Source organism: Eumetopias jubatus, unplaced genomic scaffold (genome assembly GCF_037043125.1).
Source record: "Eumetopias jubatus isolate StellerSeaLion01/CBP00866 unplaced genomic scaffold, mEumJub1_p1.0 scaffold_12, whole genome shotgun sequence".
Taxonomy (NCBI): domain Eukaryota; kingdom Metazoa; phylum Chordata; class Mammalia; order Carnivora; family Otariidae; genus Eumetopias; species Eumetopias jubatus.
In genome coordinates, this window is record NW_028274818.1 from 101,494,429 (window position 1) to 101,505,596 (window position 11,168).

Sequence of the window (11,168 nt, forward strand, 5' to 3'; positions counted from 1 at the left end):
TCTCGCTGTGTCTCTCTCTGTCAAATAAATAAATAAAATCTTAAAAAAAAAAAAAAAAAAGAGGGCGCCTGGGTGGCTCAGTTGGTTAAGCGACTGCCTTCGGCTCAGGTCATGATCCTGGAGTCCCGGGATCGAGTCCCGCATCGGGCTCCCTGCTCAGCGGGGAGTCTGCTTCTCCCTCTGACCCTCTTCCCTCTAGTCCTCTCTATCTCTCATTCTCTCTCTCTCTCAAATAAATAAAATCATTAAAAAATAAATAAGTAAATAAAATCTTAAAAAAAAAAGAGCATCTTCAAAAAAACCTACAGCTAACATTCTACTCAATGGTGAAAGACTGGATGCTTCCACCCCAAGATCAAGAACAAAGCAAGAATGGCTGCTCTCACTAACCCTTATCCAGCTAATGATCAAAGTTGCAGCCAGAGCAGTAAGGCAAAAAAAGGAAATGCAAGGTGTACAGTTCAGAAAGGAAAGAATAAATCTATCCCTATTTACAGATGACATGATTGCCTATGTAGAAAATCCCAAGAAATCTACAAAAACATTCCTAGAATAAGTGAGTTTAACAAGGTCATTGGATACAAGATAAATATATAAAAATAAAGCTTTTGCTCTTTGTTAAGAGGACAAAAAGACAAGCTAGGGCGGAAGCAACTGTTGTGTTAAAATTAATGAAGGGAAGGGGCGCCTGGGTGGCTCAGTCGTTAAGCGTCAGCCTTCGGGTCAGGTCATGATCCCATCGTCCTGGGATCGAGCCCCGCGTCTGGCTCACTGCTCCGCGGGAAACCTGCTTCTCCCTCTCCCACTCCCCCTGCTTGTGTTCCCTCTCTCGCTGTGTCTCTCTCTGTCAAATAAATAAAATCTTAAAAAAAAAAATTAATGAAGGGAAACCTCACTAAAACGGAGTCGGGAGGCCACCAGTAGGGGGAGTTCTCTCTTGTCCTACCACTCACGGTCAATTGCAAACCCAACAGGAAGAAACTGCTAGCAAACTGAATCTACCTCACTAATCCAGCAGGAGGAGGAAAGGCTTTCCTACACCCCGGCAACAGCCCAGCCAATGAGAGACTGTCACCTCTCAGCCAATGAGAAGCCACTAGACTCTGAGCTCCCAGTTTCCTCCAATGGACTTGTTTTTAACAGCTTTCTCAACTCCCCCACCCCATAAAAGAGCGTTCCTCCGATGGCCTTGCCATAGCTTGTTTGTCATAGGTTCCGATTCTCCCTCCTTCCCAAATAAAACCATCTTTTACTGGTTAAATAACTGGCAGTTTGGGGGCGCCTGGCTGGCTCAGTCGGTGAAGCCTGCGACTCTTCACCTCCCGGTGGTGAGTTCAAGCCCCACACTGGGCAAAGAGCCTAGTTAAAAAATAGTAAGTAACTGGCAGTTTTATTTTTTAAGGTTAACAGTTGCAAATCACATATTCAACAAAGGATTACCATGTAAGATATATAAAGAACTCTTAAAACACAAGAGCTTAAAAAAAAAAAGCAAGCAATCCAATTATAACGTGAGGAAAAGCTACTGAACAGACATTTCGATAAAGGAGATACACAGACGGCAAATAAGCACATGCAAAGATTTCTAACATCATTAAGTCATTAATGAAATGCACATTAAAACCACAGCAAAATACCAATACGCACCTATCAGAATGACTTCAGTAAAATACAGGGACAGTACCAAATGCTGCTGAGGACGCAGAGAAACTGGATAGCTCACACACTGCTGATGGAAATGACAAATGGTACAGCCACTCAGGAAAGCAGTTTGGCCGTTTCTTTAAAAGTTGAACATACAGCTACCATACAACCCTGAAATTGCATCTGTAGGCATTTATCCCATAGAAATGAAGACATGTTCGCACAAAAACCTGTACATAAGTGTTTTTCAGCCACTTTATAATAGCCCCAAACCGGAAACAATCCAGATGTCCTTCAAGCAGTAGATGGTCACACAAAAGATTTACATCCATACCAGACAATATCACTCAACAATAACAAGGGACAAATTATCAATACACACAACAATGCTGAGGGGCGCCTGGGTGGCTCAGTTGGTTAACCGTCTGCCTTCAGCTCAGGTCATGATCTCAGAGTCCTGGGTTCGAGCCCCGCATCAGGCTCCCTGCCGGGTGGGGAGTCTGCTTCTCCCTCTCCCTCTGCTGCTCCCCCTGCTTGTGTGCTCTTTCTCTCTCTCTCTCTCTCTCTCTGTCGAATAAATAAAACCTTAAAAAAAAAAAAAAGAATCATGCTGAGTGACCAAAACCAACAGCAAAAGTTACAGTACATACTGTGTGATTCCATTTACATAACATTCTTTTTTTTAAAGTTTTACTTATTTGCATAATCTCTGTGCCCAACATGGGGCTCGAACTCATGACCCCGAGATCAAGAGTCGCATGCTCCTCCGACTGAGCCAGCCAGGCGCCCCTATTTAACATTCTTGAAATGACAACAAATGAGTGATTGCCAGGGACAAGGAGGGGGTGTGGCCATTAAAGAGCAGATGAGGGGCCCTTGCAGTTTGCAAATGCTCTGTGTCCTATCAATGTCAATATCCTGGTTGTGACATTGTACTATAATTTTACAGGATGTCATCACTGAGGGAAACCTGATAGAGAGTATGGAGATCTCTGCATTGCTTTTTACAACTGTATGTGAATCTCTCTGTATTATTTTTTTACAGCTCTATGTGAATCTACAATGATCTCAAATTAAAAAGGTTAATTAAACAAAGAAAGAAAGATATTAGGTACCATCAGCAACTGGAGTGCACTTGCCCCACTTAGAAGCGTTCTAACTCAGGCTTTAGAAAACCTTTGTGCTGGTCCAACGAGACTGCAGGCTGAATTCTGCCCCTGGGCTGCACTTTGCAACCCTTGGCCAAGCACTGGGAACATAGATTAGCGCTGTGATCAAATGAGTATGATAACGAAGTTTAAAACACACATTTAGCGATACGCATAATCATTACTGTTTATTTCTCATCCTCACATCCGGACACATCGTGTGCAAATACTGCACACCCTCTACCACACTGACACCTCGACACTGCAGCCAAAGGGTGACACTTCCCGCAAGGACTCAGCAATTACAGTAGGGCAGAGGTGGGTCCCCTGTGTACCCTTGTCCCTGAGCTTCACATGGTTTGCCCCCAGCAAGGGCATCTGGGCCCCCAAACTCCTCAAGCCTCGGGCTCTTCCCCTCTGCCCCCACCTCTGCACACAGCTCTCACGGCTTCCCATGCTGGAGACTGTAAGAGTGTGGTCCCAGTGGAGACCGCCTACTGAAGTGGGTAGAGGAAGGGCCAGAGCGTGCTGGGACTGGAAGAAAGGGGAGGGTGCCACTGGGGCTGCCATCTGGGGAAGCTGGCCCCAGGGCCCTGATGCCTACTCTAGGGGGTTGGACACTGGGCAGGAGATAAGGTACAGGCTGATCTAGCTGCAGGCATTCTTCTCTCCCTTCCTCTTTTCCCAGTGCTTTACTCCTTGGAATCACACACACACACACACACACACACACACACACACCCCATTCTACCCAATCACACCTAGTGCCTCCAGCAGAAGGAGAGGGAGAAGCAGGCTCCCCGCTGAGCAGGGAGCCCGATGCGGGGCTCGATCCCAGGACCCTGAGATCATGACCTGAGCCGAAGGCAGACGCTTAACCGACTGAGCCACCCAGGCGCCTCTGAATATTTTTTTTTTAATGGAATCACAAAACGTGTCATGCTTTGTGACAAGCCTCTTTAACTTACCGTGATGTTGTCAAAGCTTATCCCTGTATGTTTGCCTTATTCCTTTTTATGGCCAAATAATATTCCACTGAGAGACATACCACATTTGGTTAACCATTCACCAGCTGACACTTGAGATGTCTCCACTTTGGGGCTATTATGAATAATGCTGCTATGCACAGAACATTCGTGCACAAGCTTTTGCATGAACCGATTTCTCCTTTCCCTTGAGTAAATACCTAGCAGTGGAATCGTGGGGCAAATAGTAATAACTCTACCTTTTGAGGAACTGCCAGACTGTTTTTCCAAAAGCAGCCATGACATTTTACATTCCCAGCAGCGTATGTGGGTCCCCATTTCTCCAGCTCCTTGGCACCATCTGTCCCTGTCCATCTTTACGGTTCCAGCCATCCCCGTGGGTATGAAGTGATATCTCTTTGTGGTGGTTGGTTTTTCTTTTAAGATTTTATTTTTAAGGGGAGCCTGGGTGGCTCAGTCAGTTAAGCGACTGCCTTCGGCTCAGGTCATGATCCTGGAGTCCCAGGATCAAGTCCCGCATCGGGCTCCCCGCTCAGCAGGGAGCCTGCTTCTCCCTCTGACCTTCCCCCCTCTCATGCTTTCTCTCTCTCTCAAATAAGTAATCTCTACACCCAACGTGGGACTCAAACTCACAACCCTGAGATCAAGAGTCAGGCACCATGGACTGAGCCAGCCGGGTGCCCCATGTCTTTGTGGTTTTAATTTGCATTTGTCTAATGGCTAATGGCTTCAAACATCTCTTGATGTGCTTCTCGGCCCTTCATATGTCTCCTTTGTCTATTCTGAAGGTCTATTCAGATCCTTTGGCCATTTTTTAAACTGGGTTGTAAGAACCGTGGTAGGTATAAGCACAAAGCTGATTGGAGCTGTTTGCCCAGAGCCAAAGTCTTATTTGCAGAGTCCCTGAAGTTTGGCCCCTGGGCATGAAGCTTCCAGTCCAGCTGCTGCATCTCCTCACAGGCCTGCCCAGCACGCCCCCATCCATCAGTCCCAGGAGCCAGGCACCTCTCCTTGCCCACCCGCCTAACCCAAGCAGCTCAGAACAAGCCCCTCCTCACAGCTGAGGAACTTGAGGCTCGGGGAGGAAAAGCACTTGCTCAAGGTCACACGGCTGGGGAAGGCAGCCGGGCTCACATTCGGGTCTATCCAACTACACCCCACACTCTCTCCACACATTCTCAGCACATTGGCGTGTCCTGCCTGAGTTTTTTTTGTTTCTGGTTTACACTCACATTGCGTCCATTCTCATCCCAGCCCTGCGAGATGGGTCATGTGGACACTGTTTTCCTTGTTTTCAGAAGGGGAAGTTCAGGTAAGAGAGGTGACATGACTCTCCTCAGCCTCCCAGCTGGCAAGAGACAGGGCGCACAGCCCTCCCCCGGGGGCACCGCCAGCCAGGGACCCAGACTCCGGCCGAAAGCATCTGACCTCGGCCCCCCCTAAGCCTGGCCATGCTGCCTCGGGATTCTATTTCTCTTGGGGCCCAAAGCCACCCCCACGAACACCAGGAAACTATAGCAGCCAGCAGTCCACTGAAATGAACCTGAGCTCCTCGAAGCTCCTGTGGGGCAGCCGCCACCCTGCATCGGCTGGGCCCTCTGGCCGGACACTCCCAGCCCTGCCCAGCCCAGCCCCAACAGGCCCAGCCCAAGACCTTTGCCCCGGCAAGAAACAGGACCCTAGTTCTCATGGGCCTCTGGCCCTATCTCCCTTACTCTTCTATCACCCCAGGGCCTGGGCACTTAGGGGAGAGGACACAGGCTGCGTGCATGTGGTTTGAAAGATGTGGGCAAACCAGAAAAACCCTTACGTCTCTCATTTCCCTTGGACGTGCCCTTGGTTCCTACTAGATTACAAAGCTCCCTCATGGCAAATAAAACTGGCAAAAATCCTTGCCGGTTTGGGGACATTCTGGATGCCCCAATGGAGCTGATATATTGGAGAAGAGAAAGAATGAAAAACAAATAAGAAAAATCGAGTATGGGGCACCTGGGTGGCTCAGTCAGTTCAGCATCCAAGTCTTGATTTCGGCTCAGGTCATGATCTCAGGGTGGTGAGATCGAGCCCCGCGTCAGGCTCTGTGCGGGCGTGGAACCTGCTTGGGATTCTCTCTCTCTACCTCTCCCTCTGCCCCTCCCCTCCCTCTGCCCCTCCCTCAAATAAATAAAAAGAAATCTTTAAATAAATAAACCTCAAGTTTCCTACGTTCCCTGGACCAAGGCTGGATTACGAGTCTTAAGTAAACGAGTTTCCTAAAGCGAGCACCCCAGTAGTTTGCTGACGAATCTTTTTTTTTTTTAAACTTTTTTTTAAAGATTTTATTTATTTGACAGAGAGAGACACAGCGAGAGAGGGAACACAAGCAGGGGGAGCGGGAGAGGGAGAAGCAGGCTTCCCGCCGAGCAGGGAGCCCGATGCGGGGCTCGATCCCAGGACCCTGGGATCATGACCTGAGCCGAAGGCAGATACTTAACGACTGAGCCACCCAGGCGCCCGTTTGCTGACGAATCTAACAGTTATTCAAACCTACCAACCTGGTCTCTCAGATTTATCTCAATCAGTCTGCATGCCTGTTGTTGAGGACCCGGCCAAGCACGGGATAAAACGAACAGGAAAGTAACATCTTGAAGGGGATTTTAAGAAAGAAACCCCTAACTTTTGGCAAGACGTTAGAACACTCGCTGGAAATCCCCTCCGAGCAATTACAAGATTCAGGCTTGCACACAGAAATCTGATGAACCTGCTCATAACTATTGCAGTAAACTCCAGATTGTCCTTTAAGGATATTCTGGGGGGGCGCCTGGGTGGCTCAGTCGTTAGGAGTCTGCCTCCGGCTCAGGTCAGGGTCCCAGGGTCCTGGGATCGAGCCCCACATCGGGCTCCCTGCTCTGCGGGAAGCCTGCTTCTCCCTCTCCCACGCCCCCTGCTTGTGTGCGCGCTCTCTCTCTGTCAAATAAATAAATAAAATCTTTAAAAAAAAAAAAAGAAAAAGGATATTCTGGGGACACCTGGGGGGCTCAGTCGGTAAAGCGTCCGACTCTTGATTTCAGCTCATGTCTTGATCTCAGGGTTGTGAGTTCAAGCCCCATGTTGGGCTTAAAAAAAAAAAAAAAAGAAAGAAAGAAATAAAGAAAAGAAAAAGAATATTCTGGTCTCCCTTTAGATGTTAACTCCACCCAGGAAAGTTAAGTCTATGTTTATTAACAGGGTGAACCAGGATCTTTCTCTTTCAATTAAAAGGACCAAGGTGGAATGGAAAATTGACCACTCCAGATTTTGACTGGCTCACTCACATAGTAGATGAGTCCCCTAAAAGAAAGGCCGCTAAAATTCTCAATTTTCAACTCTGGCAAATGAAGGCCCCCAAACCTTCTAGTTTCTATTATTATTGCAAAGAGCCAGGGCATTTTTAAAAAGTTTTTTTTAACATTGTTACAAATTTAAGCACTCCGGTTGCCTTTAGCCCTCTGGTGGGTCTTTCCAACATCCTCCCAGTTCCCAGGGTCAGGGCTTCCAGAAACTACAAGGGGCTCTTCCCAATCCTCGATCTTAATCAGCTTGGAGAAACACTCTCCAGACCGGGGATGAATCTGTCTCTGTCTTTATTGACACCAAGATATACTCTCAGGGTTCAACTTCTCTGCTATAAAGCAACCCCTGGGCGCCTGGGTGGCTCAGTTGATTAAGCAACTGCCTTCGGCTCAGGTCATGATCCTGGAGTCCTGGGATCGAGTCCCGCATCGGGCTTCCTGCTCAGCGGGGAGTCTGCTTCTCCCTCTCACCCTCCCCCCCATGTGCTCTCTTTCTCTCTCATTCTCTCTCTTTCAAATAAATAAATCTTTAAAAAATATATAAAGCAACCCCTGTCTCAAAGTATTAAAATAATAGGGGTTCAAATCATAGTGGTTTCTAATAAACCTCAACAGGTTCCTGCCTCCGAACCCATTCCCTCTTGTCCAGGCCCTTTAAGAGATATGCACCCTTTTCTCCTTACCTCCTCTGCCCATATTCATTTACTGGGCCAAGAGTTCTCAGAAAAGTATCATGCCTGAATTTCTTCCTCCTAAAAGGGAGAAATAATTCCAGAAGTTGACAGTAAAATAAAATAAAACTGAAATAGCCAAACAGGAGAAATAAATGATCCTTTGGCCTGTTTTCTGTACTTTGTCTCTGATGGCACTGTAATTGAATCTGGGGACTGATCATTTATTCCTATCAGATCAGCTACCATCTTCTTTATGGGCAAAATCCTCAACTCACATTGGCAGAACCACCATGCACCTGCCATCAAGATTCAAAGAAATCCCTCAAAACCTCTTCCCATAATTAATCAATATCCTCTACGTAAAGAGGACCTTCAAGGCATCAAGCCCATAATAGTCAGTTACAAGGCTCAGGGCCTCATTATTCCCTGCACAAGTCCCTGTAACACCCCCATTTTACTTGTAAGAAAACCCAACAGCCAAGGATGGAGATCTGTCCAGGACCTCTGAGCAATAAATAACACTGTTATCCCTCAGCACCCTGATGTTCCTAACCCCAATGGGCTACTACCAACATCCATTCCCACTGAAAGCAAATTTTTCACTGTAATTGATCTATGCAGTCATTTTTAGTATTCCAGTTGATAAGGATAGCCAATACCTTTTTGCCTTTTCTTGGAAGAATGGAAATACTCCTGGACAGTAATGCCCCAGGATTTCGCAGAGTATCTTACCCTAAAAGCTGATTTGGATGATAGAAAGTTTTCTGCAGGGGCGCCTGGCTGGCTCAGTCCATAGAGCATGTGTGCGGCTCTTGATCTTGAGGTCGTGAGTTCGAGCCCCATGTTGGTCTTGGAGATTACTGAAGGAAATAAACGTAAATTAAAAATGAAATAAAGAAAGTTTTCTGCAGACTCTACTTTGTGAAAATCTGCCGATGCTCCCCTCCTCAAACCTCTTCACAGGAATACAGCACCCATCTGTTAAAACTCTTGGCCTTGAAGGGACATAAAGTCTCCAAAGAAAAACTACAACTTGCACAAGTTTAGGGTAATACTTGGGGCATCTGATCTTGGAATAAGGCCTATATACGGACCCAGATGAAACCCCTTATGACTGCTTAACACGGACAGATGAAATTTTGACACCCATTGACAATTTATAGGAAACTCCTCTAACCAATGCAGATTTTTCATGGTTTACTTATGGTTCTTCTTTTTTTTAGATTTTATTTATTTATTTCAGAGAGGGAGAGGGAGAAAGCATGAGCAGAGAGGCAGAGGGAGAGGCAGACTCCCTGCCGAGCGGGGAGCCCGACACTGGACTCAATCCCAGAACCCTGAGATCGTGACCGGAGCTGAAGGCAGGCGCTTAACTGACTGAGCCACCCAGGCGCCCCAGTTTACGGATGGCTGTATTTAAAGGATGATGATGGTAAATACCACCTGCTATTGCAATTCCCTTGAAGTCACCGAGGTACCTATAGCACCTTCACTTCTGGCTACTTCAGCCCAACAGGCTGAGTTATATGCCAAGGGTAAAACCACAAATATTTATACCGATCATTGTTATGCCTTCGGGGTAGCTCGTGACTTTGGAATATTACGGAAACAACAAGGTGTCCTTATCGCCAGTGGGAATAATATTCAAGATGGCCCATATGTCCAAAATTTATTAGATGTCATACTTTTGCCAGCTACTCTGACTCTTATTAAGGTTCCTAGGCATTCCAGAGTCGATTCTTTAAGGGCCAAAGGAACCCACTTTGATGATCTTTCCATCAAAAATGCCACTCTCAGGGGTGCCTGGGTGGCTCAGTCGTTAAGCATCTGCCTTCGGCTCAGGTCATGATCCCAGGGTCCTGGGATCGAGCCCCGCATCGGGCTCCATGCTCAGGGGGAAGCCTGCTTCTCCCTCTCCCACTCCCCCTGCTTGTGTTCCCTCTCTCACTGTGTCTCTCTCTGTCAAATAAATAAAATCTTTTAAAAAAAGATTTAAAAAAAATGTCGCTCTCAAAGAGACCAAGAGCCAAACCTGTTATGGTCCAAAGGGATGTTCTCTCAAATGATAATTTTGGAAATACTGACAAAAGATACCCAACAATTGGTGGGAGGGAAAACCAATATTGGAAACGTATCACTGTAGCTTAAATAAAAAGAGAGAACTCTGGTTTGGACCAAATCATAATCGGCCCTACCAGAAATTCCAAAATTCCCACTACTTACAACTGTCTACGAATTAAACAACTGGTCTACTGACAAAATGATAGCATTCATGAACCAACATTGTAGAGAAAAGTTCCTAAGGCCACAAAAAGTGCCTACCTCATTTGTCCCACGTGTTCAAAGGATAATCCAGGAAAACCCATTCATATAAATGGATTTCATATAGCTGCCCCAACTCATGGATAAATATGTTTTAGTCATGGTTTGTATGTTTTTTCACTGGACCAAAGTTTTCTTTCATAGACAGGCTAATGCTTCCTCTGTTGGAAAAGATTATCACAGGGTACCTGGCTGGAGACAATCGATGCCCTTAAGCAGCACACCTTGCAACCTGAAGATTTCATCTGTTGGAAGAGACACTTCCAGAAAGACTCATCAAACTCGCTGGAAAGGCCTGCATCAGAAACTGCAAACCAACCCTAGGGCTGCCAGGGAATAGGCTCTTGTATTCATGTGATGCATTAGAGAAAGCACCAGACCCTGGGGCACCCGGGTGGCTCAGTCGGTTAAGCGTCTGACTCTTGATTTCAGCTCAGGTCATGACCTCAGGGTTGTGAGATCAGGCTCCAAGCCCAGCGTGGAGTCTGCTTGTTCCTCTCCCTCCCCGCCACCTTGCTCTCTCTCTCAAATAAATGGATAAAATCTTGAAAAAAAAAAGAAAGAAAGAAAAAGAAAAGGCACCAAATCTTGACAGGATCTGCACACCATCCGGTGATTTGAAAAGCAAAGATTTCCCAGAATTGAAACAGAGGGGGTCTAACAAGACAACTTTTCCAGGGTGTCCGGACCAAACCTGTATGCCTTTTTCTCTTTTCGATGAGACAAAAATGGCCTTTCTCTGCATTTCTCAAGCCTTTGCAAAAGGGGGAAACCCCTTGTCTTGATTATGGCCTTTCCGAAACAGCTTCATCGTGATCCCAGAACAAAGTAATTTTTCACTTGTTTTTTTCTGAAGGTTTAGATGGTTCGGAATTCATAAAAATCCTTCTTTCATCTAAACTATTAACTGACAAAAATTTTAAAAAGTTAAAAAACTATTTAAAATAATAACAATAATTTTTTAAAAATCAAAATAAAGAGGCACCTGGGTGGCTCAGTTGGTTAAGCGACTGCCTTCGGCTCAGGTCATGAGCCCCGGGTCCTGGGATCAAGCCCCACGTTGGGCTCCCTGCTCCTTGGGGA